The sequence below is a fragment of the Diceros bicornis genome, chromosome 35 (genome assembly GCF_020826845.1).
Source record: "Diceros bicornis minor isolate mBicDic1 chromosome 35, mDicBic1.mat.cur, whole genome shotgun sequence".
NCBI classification, from domain to species: domain Eukaryota; kingdom Metazoa; phylum Chordata; class Mammalia; order Perissodactyla; family Rhinocerotidae; genus Diceros; species Diceros bicornis.
The window spans coordinates 1,447,729-1,458,725 of NC_080774.1; the positions used below are offsets into that span (position 1 = coordinate 1,447,729).

The following is a 10,997-nucleotide window of genomic DNA, read 5'->3' on the forward strand; positions in this document are numbered from 1 at the left end:
ATTTCAATAGCATTGGGAATAAACAGCTTAACATCTACTCACATTAAAATTAAACAAACACTTTACATTCAGCATCCATTTCCTCGGTCAGATTTTGTGTTGTTTCCATGGAAACACGCAGCACTTTTGCTAAATGCAGCGCCCTGCTTGGTTTCTCTCCTTTTATTCCAGCGTTGGACACTTCTGCTCACGTCCAAATCCTCCGTCAGTAGGGTTTGTCCCTGGTGTGGGGCACACGTAGTCTCAGGCAGCACCGTCTAAGGCACGTTTCATGGGAGGTGAATGGAAGTGTGGCCTCAGGACTCCTGCACTAAATCTTTGGGGGGACAGAGCAGTGTGTCCTGAGATTCCTGCTGTGGCTTTGTGTCTTTGCGGAGAATAGGGACAGATGTTTCAGTCGCCTGCTTCCAGGGCATTCAGGGTCTGTCCCAGTTCTCACTCCATCCGCAAGAAAAGCCCTGAATTCCAGTGGACCGAGGTGAGCTCGGACAGTTGTGACCAGAAAGACTGGAAAGGATAATACAGACCATGAAGTCCTGTTTCAAGCAGAGTGAGAATGTCTGATGAATACCTCTGGAACACGAATTACTCTGTTGCCTCAAAAAGTAGAAATTAGTATCAGGAACGTGGCAGTGCTCAGCAGACTGTGTGAGGGAGGGGGAGCTCACGTGGGTCCTGCGGGAGGGCAGTCCTGGGCTCCCTCAGCTCTGTGTGGGCAGCGCAGGTCATCCCAGGGGAAGGAGCTGGTTACACTGGTGCCTGTGATCATGAGAGATCCATACAAAGGGTCCATCACAGGGAAGCTTTGGGCGACTTGGTGGCAAAGTGTGTGAGATGCAGAAATGAGCCTGCTCATCCTTGCTCAGTCTCCGCTCCTGCAGGTCACTCACATGTGAGTCGTATGCTGTGCCGAGCATGTTTGTAGCGTACAGAGATCCATGTCTTTCATACAATATGGCCCTTAAGTGCAGCTGTCTCCCTTGTCTGATGCTCAGTTGGAGAAACAGGGATCTGGTCCATCGCTGCAGGAAAAACCATCCATGGTGGGTGCACCGAGAGATGCTAAGTTCTTACACTGTAATTCAGGGGCTAGGAAAGGCATATTGTCAAGGGTAATTCTCACTATTCATAATTTCACCCTATGTGCTGACTTTAGAACTTCACTTCTGAAAAAGATATGACTCGCCTATTCCATTAAAAAATATGAAGTTTTTTTAAACGGACCTACTGCCTGAGGGAACCCTGTATAGTTCTGGGATCAGGAGTAGAAACTCAGGCCAAGGGATTAGGAATAGGAAGAACTTCTTGGCAGAAATGATTGACACATTTATGAAGGAGACGTCTATGAACTCTGTGTTTGAAGGATGGAAATGTATAATAATGACTGACACAGAGCACACACTGTGTGCCAGCACTGTTCACATTAAATCCACAGAAAAGCCTGTTCTGCAGACGAGGAAGTGGAGACACAGAGACTAAATGACTTCCCCACTGCCCACAGCTGCGGACAGCAGAGCTGGGGTGTAGAACCCAGCATCCACCTCCAGAATCCGTGGCCTTGACTGCTACACATCCTGCCTGTAGGAGCAGAACCCCCGATTACTAATTTATAGTGTGAAATACAACTGCTGACCAAACCAGATGTCACCTTGGCATGACCTGAGTAGAATCTCCTCCCCCCCAAAGATTAAGAGAGGACGGTTACTGGATCTAAGAGTCTCAGAAGAGGTCACGTTGCTGAGGAAGCAGTCTCATTAGTGAGGCTCCGTCTTCCCACGTCTACCTCTGGGACCCTGGGTTGGCTGAGGGCCCACTCGGGTGCCACTAGAGTGGCAGAGAACCCCCCTACTCACAGCACTGTTTCTTTTGGATGAGCTGCACCCTTCAGAGCCACATTGGACCCTGGCGCCCCCATCTGCCTCCATTTGCACCTCCTCAGGTGTCTCGTTTCTTACAGTGAAGGAGGCATCTGAATCCAGGATGGTTCCCAACACTGTTCTCTTCTGTCTCCTCCTGGAAATCCCTGCCTACTCTCTCATCTGCCATGTCCTGCCCTCTCACACAGATTGGGATTATCTGCATTAATTTAGTTTCCTTGCCCAGTAACAATCTAGCACTGGTGTAGTGCGCACCGGTGTAGTGGGCACTCGTGTGGTGAGCACTAGTGTAGGGGGGTGTGGTGGGCACTGGTGTGGTGAGTGCTGCTATTTGCTGTCTTATTGGTTTGTTGCCCGGCATCCACTGGACAAACTGATGGTCAAAGGGAGGCAGAGACTGGAAAAGGGGCAATCTGCCTTCCTCCAAACTGATTACTTAGCCCTGAAGACATCAGGACACTAAGCAAACAGCTGAGCAAGTGACAGGAAATCAGGGTTATCCATGGGAGCATTCTAGGGGGCTGGTGAGTTGTTTAGGCATCTGTGCAAAATTTCCTTAAAACTTCCTTTATATTCACGTTTGGAGCCTGTGATTGAAGGTGGGACATGGTGGGATGTGGGACAGATCATCCAATCCACCCTCCAACTTGAGTTTTCAGCTTTGGGTTCTGGTAAAGGGGTGGGGAGGGGAGAACGGTTGTGCTGAAATCAGGCCCAGAGAAGCTGCCTGGGCACGTTGTAGGAATAGAAATTATTCAGGTGCTGTGCACGCTCGTTCCTTCTGTGCATAAAATGACTTCTGTGGGGCCCCTTTATCATTTTCACTACATCTGACCTTGAGGTTAGTGGCAATTGAAAAGATGAGCACAGCTCAGCCAGCAAGAGCATAAGTACCAGACCCAGGGCCTGGATTTTAAGATCCTCAGAGAAGGAAATGGAGACCTGAAGAAATCACTTCACATGTGTGATAGCTCCTGGAAAGGGACAGAGATGGGAGGTTCAGGGTTAGACAGTGTGGATTCCAGTCCCCACCTCACCACATTAAAAATGACTGTCACTTCTCTGGAAATTACAAAACTTTAACATGGTGTCTGAAATTTTATCCTCAGAGGGGTGTGTAACATAATGCTAACCAGGACCCTTCCCATCATCCAGAGGGAGCTGATGGCACATCCAAGGGGGTTAACCAAGAGATGCAGGTCAACCCTGGGGATAGGACTCCCCTCTAGCCTTAATCAGAGGCCACTGTGGGGGGGGAGTCCCCAAAGAGGAGGAGTCAGTAAAGAGAATGCAAGGATGGTTCATTGTGCAAAAATCAGTGTAATACATTACACTAATAGAATGAAGGAAAAAGAAAACCATGATAATCTCAATTGGTGCAGAAAGAGCATTTGACAAAATGCAACAAGCTTTCATGACAAAAACACTTAAGAAACTTGGAATGGAAGGAAACTTCCTCAACATACAAGGGCCATATATGAAAAACCCACAACATCATACTCAACTTCTTTCTTTTGCATGTGGACATCCAGATTTCCCAGCACCATTTGTTGAAAAGATTGTCTGGTGAAGAGTGACAGCTTTCCTCTAAGATCAGGAACAAGACGAGATGCTGCTGTAGCTGCTTCTATTCAACATAATACTGCAAGTTCTAGCCAGAACCAGTAGAGAAGAAAAAGAAATAATAGGCATTCAGAGTGGAAAGGAGGAAGTAATGCTATCTCTGTTCATAGATATGGTCTTCTATGTAGAAAATTCTAAAGATTCCAAAAACAAAAACAACTCTTAGAGCTAATAAATTCAGGAAAGTGGCAGGACACACAATCAACATGCAGAAATCACTTGTGTTTTAATACATAACAATAAGCAACCCAACAAGGAAATTAAGAAAAGAATTCCATTTAAAATGGTATCAAAAAGAATACAATATTTAGGAATAAACTTAACCAAGGAGGCAAAAGACTTGTACACTGAAAACTACAGAATGTTGCTGACAGAAAATAAAGAAGGTGTCAATACATGGAAAGACATCCTGTGTTCATGGATTGGATGATCTCATATTGCTAAGATGTCGATACTACCCAAAGTGATCTGCAGATTCAATGCAATCACTCTCAAATCCTAGACTTTTTAAAATAAAAATAGAAAAAACACATCCTAACTTTCATAAGGAATTTCAAGGGACGCAGAACATCCAAAACAATCTTGATAAAGAACAAAGTTGGAAGAGTCACACTTTTTGATTTCAAAACATACGGCAAAGATACAGTAACCAAAATCATGTGGTACTGGCATAAAAACAGAGGCATAGACCAATGGAATGGAAGGGAGAGCCTGGAAATAGCTCTCACATATGTGATCAAATGATCTTCGACACGTGTGCCAAGACCAGTTAATGGGGAAAAGACAGTCTTTTCAACAAATGGCGATAGGAAAACTGGATGTCCACATGCAAAAGAAGGAACTTGGACCCCTACCTCACACCATATACAGAAATTAGCTAAAATTGGATCAAATAACTAAATATAAGAGTTAAGACTATAAAATTCTTAGAAGAAAACATAGGGGAAAAGATTCATGACATTGCATTTGTCAATGATTTATTGGATATAACACCAACAGCAGAGGTGACTGAAGAAAAAATAGATAAATTGAACTTCAACAAAATTAAAAACTTTTGGTCATCAAAGGACTCTATCAAGGGAGTTAAAAGACAACCCACAGAGTGGGAGAAAATATCTTCAAATCATGTATGTGATAAGGGATTAATATCCAGAACATATAAATGACTCTTAGAACTCAACAACAACAAAACAATCCAACTAAAAAATGGGAAAGGACTAGTATAGACATTTCTTCAAAGAAGATACACAAATGGCCTATAAGCACACAAAAATGAAGATATTCAACATCACAAAGAATTAGATAAATGCAAATTAAAATCACAATGAGATACCACTTCACACCCATTAGGACTACTATTATTAAAAAACAGAAAATAACAAGTGTTGGCAAGGATGTGGAGAAATTGGAATTTGTGTGCGTTGCTGGTGGGAAAGTAACATGGGGCATCCACTGTGAAAACAGTATGGAAGTTACTGAAAGAATTAAGCATAGAATTACCGTATGGTTCAGCGATTCCTCTCCTAGGTTTTCACCCATAGGAACTGAAAACAGGGAGTTTAAAAGATATCTGTACTCAGTGTTCACAGCAGCACTATTCACAATAGCCGAAAAGTAGAGACAACCCCAGTGCTGTCTCCACAGGCATCGCCCCAGCCCCGGGGGACACCCCAAGGCCAATGCTCCTGCACCTGGATGGGGTGAGCCTGCCCCCAGGGTCAACTCTGCAGTAGGGTCCCTTCCCCTAACTGTCTCTCGCTGCTGGACCAGCCTCCTGCCCCCACGGCAGCCAAGCCCCGAGTCTTGAGACACGGCACTTTGCAAAATAAAATTCCTCTGCCAGAGGCTTTTCACTCAGACAGCAATCTCTTGTAATCGCTCATTTTGGGGTCTGAACAGGCATGTCCTTCACAGGAGCCTGTGGATATGATGTTAAAGGAGAAAAATTATTGCTTGCCCAAGGCACCAAACCCCATTTCTTATTAGTTTTCTGCTGGCAGATTTATTTTTGCTTTTGCTCTTTATTGCTGGTCTCAGCGGAACCTGAGCAGTTGAGGGGAGAGAGAATCTGATTTTCCACCTCTGGGCCACGTGCTCATCGATATCGTGCTAATAACACAGAGGCTGGATCTCAAGTCCAGACTCAGATGGCAGAGGGCTGTCAGGGGATGTAGATGAGGGCACCCAGGCGGGGGCTGTGGGAACTGGAGTACGTCACCCCCTCTAATGGGGTCGCCGATCACTGCCAGGTGGGACAGAGGGTCCAGTGTGGACAGAGCATCCAGGTATCCGCATCCTCAGGTGCGAGCGCCTGATGTCTACGGGTGGCTCCTGTGCAGGACACCCTCTGTCACACTCCAGATCCACGCCCCACCCTCTCGCACCCTGTCCATCCCCACTAGATGACCTGGGGGACCGTCTCGCCCGGCTCCCTCGCCTCCTGCCTTCAGTTTAGGCTCCCCCACCGGGAGGCTCCCAGGAGGTCAGAGGGTGGTGGAGAGAGAGGTTGGGGTATTTACTCCTCACGTCCTTCTGGGGGCTGCGGGGCTGGCAGAAGCTGTGATCCTCAGCCCACAGCCCCTGTCACTGACACCCAGGGTCATCGTCCCTCCCTGCCCTACAGGCCAGGGGTGGAAACTGCTCCCCACCATTGATCCTCTCTGAGTTTCCTGACTCCCGTGTTTGTCTCTCTGTAAAGAGCCCCTTCCTTTAAGTTTCTTCATTTGAACCTCTGAGTGGAATTCTATTTCCTTCTGGGACCTGGAGTGAGAGAGCCTTGAATTAAAGAAAATAAAAGCATTATGATCCCTTCCCTCACCTGACAAAGAATCAACCTCCCATTTAATTAAAACAAACAATCTCCACGTCTGCGTCTGACTCCGCCCTTGAACTAACGTTTGGGCCGGGAGCACAAGGTCAGACAGTGCCCACCTCCCAGTCCACCGTGACACAGTATGGCCCAGCAGACGTGCCTGGCCTCTCCTGCAGGCTGGTGGCGGTCAGCTGGAGGCAGGGGCAGATGGTGAGGATGGGGACTGTGGTCCACGGACTCCTGGGAGAGGCAGGGCCTGGGAACAGTGTGGGAGGGACACACAAGCCATCCGAGACTCCACAAGGAGACAGGAGGTTCCTTCTCCAGAGGACAGAAGCCCCCTGAAATGGCTCCTGTTCCGTGAACTTGGAGCTCCTGGCTTGGCTGTGAACCTCGGATCTGGGAAGAAGCAGCCCTTTGTGGGGCTCCAGCCTGGACACACCACCAGGCCAGCTGCTGCTGTGGCCTCGCTGATGCCAGATGTGGCCCAGCCAGCAAACCCCGGACAGCTCCTGGCTCTGCAGGGCCCTGTGAGTCCCCGCTGGTGGAGGAGGGGCTGGAGGGCACCCCCCGGGCACGTTCTTGTCCCAAGGTGGCTCCAGGAGCCTTGCTCCCAGCTAAGAGAAGGGCCTGCTGTCCAGAAGGAGGGGGAGTTTTCTTTTCCCCAACTCGGAACCAATGCTTTGCTTTGCTGTTTGTCCAAGTGGTAGGTGCCGCTTGTTAAAGAAAAAATAAACAATGTAAAAGTGTTTTGGATCAAATAGGAAGCATATGAAGGAGGAGATCAGAGTGCCCCTCCACACCCCAACCAGTAGCAATCTGTTGATATTCTTTCAGCTTTCAAATTTTTCACATATTAATGTGATACATATATTGGGTCATAATGTACAAAAAATTCTTTTTTTTTAAATTTCACACTGTGCCACAGGCATTATCCCAATGAGTACAAACTACATCATCTCTTAGAAAGGTGCCCAGCCCTTCCGCCTGTGAGACCATCTTCTCTCGCTGGAGCCTCGATTAGTTGTCAACAGGCTTCTGGCATAAAATGCCATTGGTGACTGTCCCCGTGCACGTGTCCTGAGAGCTTGTCCTTGTAGGAGCTCGTCCATGGATCCTACACCTGCCAAGTTTGGATACGAGTCACACACCGGCCCTGGGAGTTTGTGTACTTGACCCCTTCCCAGCCCTGAGGGGCCTTGGGAGCAACCAGTCCCTGGACCCTCATCAGCGTCAGTTATTATCGCTGGTTTTCCTCTTTGATAAACCCAAAGAGAACAATTTTCTCATTTCCACATCTTTGATACGTAGAGATGCTGGGCTCTTGGGCGGCTGTGTTGTGTGCGTGGGTTGTCTTTGTGACGTCATTTCCATGCCCTCCCCCGTATAGGAAGCTCCTTATCTACTTGAATACACTCTGCGTACGGTAAGGGTGGAAACGTTGGCAGTCATGTTTTCCTCCAGTTTATCTGCCTTATAATATTATGATGTTTTATTTACATTCAGAAACTTTCAAATCTATATTATTAAGCTATCTGTTGTTTATTATTTCCCATTGGCCTGCATTATGCTTAAAAAGTCCTCTCTGCTCTCAAGATTTTAGATTAGTAGCCTAAATTTTCCTCAAAAATATATATAGATTTTAAAATTAATTTTAAGTGACAAAATTTAATACATTCTAGCATAAATTTTATTTTCTAATATGGAACGCTTCACGAATTTGCACGTCTTCCTTGCACAGGGGGCTTGCTAATCTTCTCTGTATCTTTCCAATTTTAGTGCATGTGCTGCCGAAGCAAGCACAGTACATTCTAGCAGAAGTTTTAAAGAATTCGACAAAGCACATTTTTGAAGGCCTCACATGTGCCCGTCGCTGTGCTGGGAATATAATGGAAAAGTCGGTGCTCTTCGCGCTCAAATTATCACACAAGTAAATGCAAAATTAACACTGGGAATTCACAGACTCTTGCAAGATAAATGCAAAACCACCCCTGAGCATTCACAAATATCACGCAGACACGTGGAAAGCGGTGCTGAGGTAAGCTCTCTGAGGCGAGGTGTGCGGAGCAGGGATTCCCTAGGTAAGGGGGGCACCTAGATTGTCTCCCCGTTCACTACTTCCCGGATGGGGTGATAGGTGACTTGTGATCTATCGTGAATGGAAGTTCACTGCATGTGGAAGGTGGTGGTGGTCGGAGGGGAGGTGAGCGGGAGCAGAGAAGAGTATTCTCGCAATCTGGAACAGCATGTGCAAAGGATCTGTGGTAGGTGAAGAATGGTGCACAGAACAAGATGCACTGGGATGGTGGGAGGGGGGCTGAGAGGTAACACAACAAAGAGAATGAAGTAAAAGTGTAAGCTCTCTTCTCTCTGTCCCCTCCTGCTCTACTGTCTCCTTATCTCACTTCTCAAAGGTACTCACAGGTGAAATCAGGGTGTCTACCCTTCTCAAACATCATCTGTGCACATTTAAACATAAGTTTATAATGTTAACAGTGGAAACATAGAGTATACATATATGTATGTGTTTATATTTGCTTTCTGAGTATGAGAAATTTACAAGCATACACAAGGTTGGAGGAGATGTAAAACTCTTACACATCCGTCACCCAACATCAACAACCATGAGCACTCTGCACCCCCCAAAAGCAGTCAGAGTCCCCACAGATAACAAGTGCCACTCACACAGGTAATGGCAGAGAGTTCAGTGCAGGGACAGTTTACACAGGAGTGGGCAGGGGGAAGGGTGTCAACAAGGGATGGGGAGGCACTTTGGGATCAGCACCAGCAAAGAACAGCTCAGACCTCTGTGCCTCCCACCACAAGAGCTGTGGCTGTCTCTGCAGGAAGGGCTGTGTGACAAGAGATGCAGCAATGGAGGTAGGGGGACAAGTGCCAGCCTGCAGCCTAGCAGGGAGGGAGCCCAGAAATAAATGCTCTGAATGCTCCCACTTGCCTCGTGGTTGAATCAAAGGCTCCAGAGTAAAAGGGTCCCTTTATTGCGAGATATCGAGATCAGCCTCCCAGGCACAGAGCCAGGTAGAAGAGTCCAGGGAGTCTGGGGGAGGAAAAGATGAGATCGTGCACAGCCCTCGTTTTCATTGCGGTATTTTAAAGCAAACTGCGTACATCGTGTCATTTCTCTCCTGAATACTTCCACATGCTTCCTAATAATCTCATCTCCCATAACTACCATACGGTTAGCACACTTTACTAAACAAACAATAATTCCTTAACACCAGTCCATGTGCAAATTCCCTTGTCTAAAAAAACGTATTTTAATAGCTGTTTCCTTCGAACTCAGATGCAGACAGATGCCACATACTGTGGATGAAGGCTGTATCTCTTCAGTCTCTCTGGATGTAGAACAGATCCCTTCCCTCCCTCATATGGTGGGCTTACAACCTCGTGTTGGCCAGTTGAAGAATCCATGTCTTTGTTAGAGTGCCCTGGATGCTGATTTCAGCTGAATTGCTTCCTTGGCTGTTGTTTCGCTTCCACTCCTGTCTCCCAAATTGCTGCAGGCTTGAAATTAAATCTAAAGCCTGATTATATACAGTTAGTTTGTACGAATACTTCAAAGGTGAAGCTGTTCTTTATACTGGACCCTATCAGGAGGCACAGATGACTGCCCATCTCACTTTTCATGATGCTGATTCTTCAATGACTTCAAATGGTGACAATCTACCCCCTCAATGTAAATTTCCCTATCAATCTTCCACCTAATAATTTTAACATCCACTGAAATTATCAGAATTGATTTTTTAATAAGATGTTGAAACTCTCATTCTTTCATTTCTTCTGAAATTATTTGCTGGAGTTCTTCCTTTTAGAAGAGCTATTCCACATGCACTAGGACTATGGATTTAGCATAAAGTACAATTCATACCAGAAAGGTGGGATAAATGCTTACTTTTTCCCCTTATTTATCACTTTTCAGAGTAATGAATTGGCATCCTAGCAACCTCCAGTGGAGTACAATGAATTTCTTTGTATGTATTTTTTTCTTTGTCACACCCTACATCTATTATTTCACTCATGGCTTTTATTTTAATTGAGGTGAAATTCGTATAACATAAAATTAAGCATTTTGAAGTGTGCAATTCAGTGGCATTTAGTACATTTGCAATGCTGTTCAGCTATCACTTCTATCTAGTTCCAAAACATTTTGATCACCCTTCATTCTTCCAAACCAGCCCCTGGCAATCACTAATTAACTTTCTTTCTCTATAGATATGCATATTCTTAATGTTTCATGTAAAAGTAATCATATAATATGTGACTTTTTGTTTCTGACTTCTTTCACTTAGTAAAATGCTTCTGAGATTCATCTATGTTGTAGCGTGTGTTAATACTTAATTCATTTTTATGACTGAATAATATTCCATTGTATGGATAGACCACTTTTGTTTATCCATTTGTTGACTGAGGGACATTTGGGTTGTTTTCAAATTCCAGCTATTATATATAGTGTTGCTATGAACATTCTTGTACTAGTATGTGTTTGAATACCTGTTTTCAATTCTTTGGGTATATACATAGGAGTGGGATTGCCAGATCATTTGGTAATTCTATATTTAACTTTTTGAGGAAATGCTCACCTGTTTTCCACAGCAGCTGCACCATTTTACATTTCCATCAGCGATGTCTGAGGTTTCCACTTTCTCCGCATTCTTGCCCATACT

At 45.5% G+C, this 10,997-nt stretch overlaps 1 non-coding gene across 1 annotated transcript; it reads right to left on the bottom strand.

Moving 5' to 3' along the window:
- Nucleotides 1–8,008: 8,008 nt before the first annotated feature.
- On the bottom strand, nt 8,009–8,115 carry LOC131398683 (U6 spliceosomal RNA). The gene has a single exon (XR_009216962.1). It is a non-coding gene; the product is annotated as a U6 spliceosomal RNA (small nuclear RNA).
- Nucleotides 8,116–10,997: the final 2,882 nt, after the last annotated feature.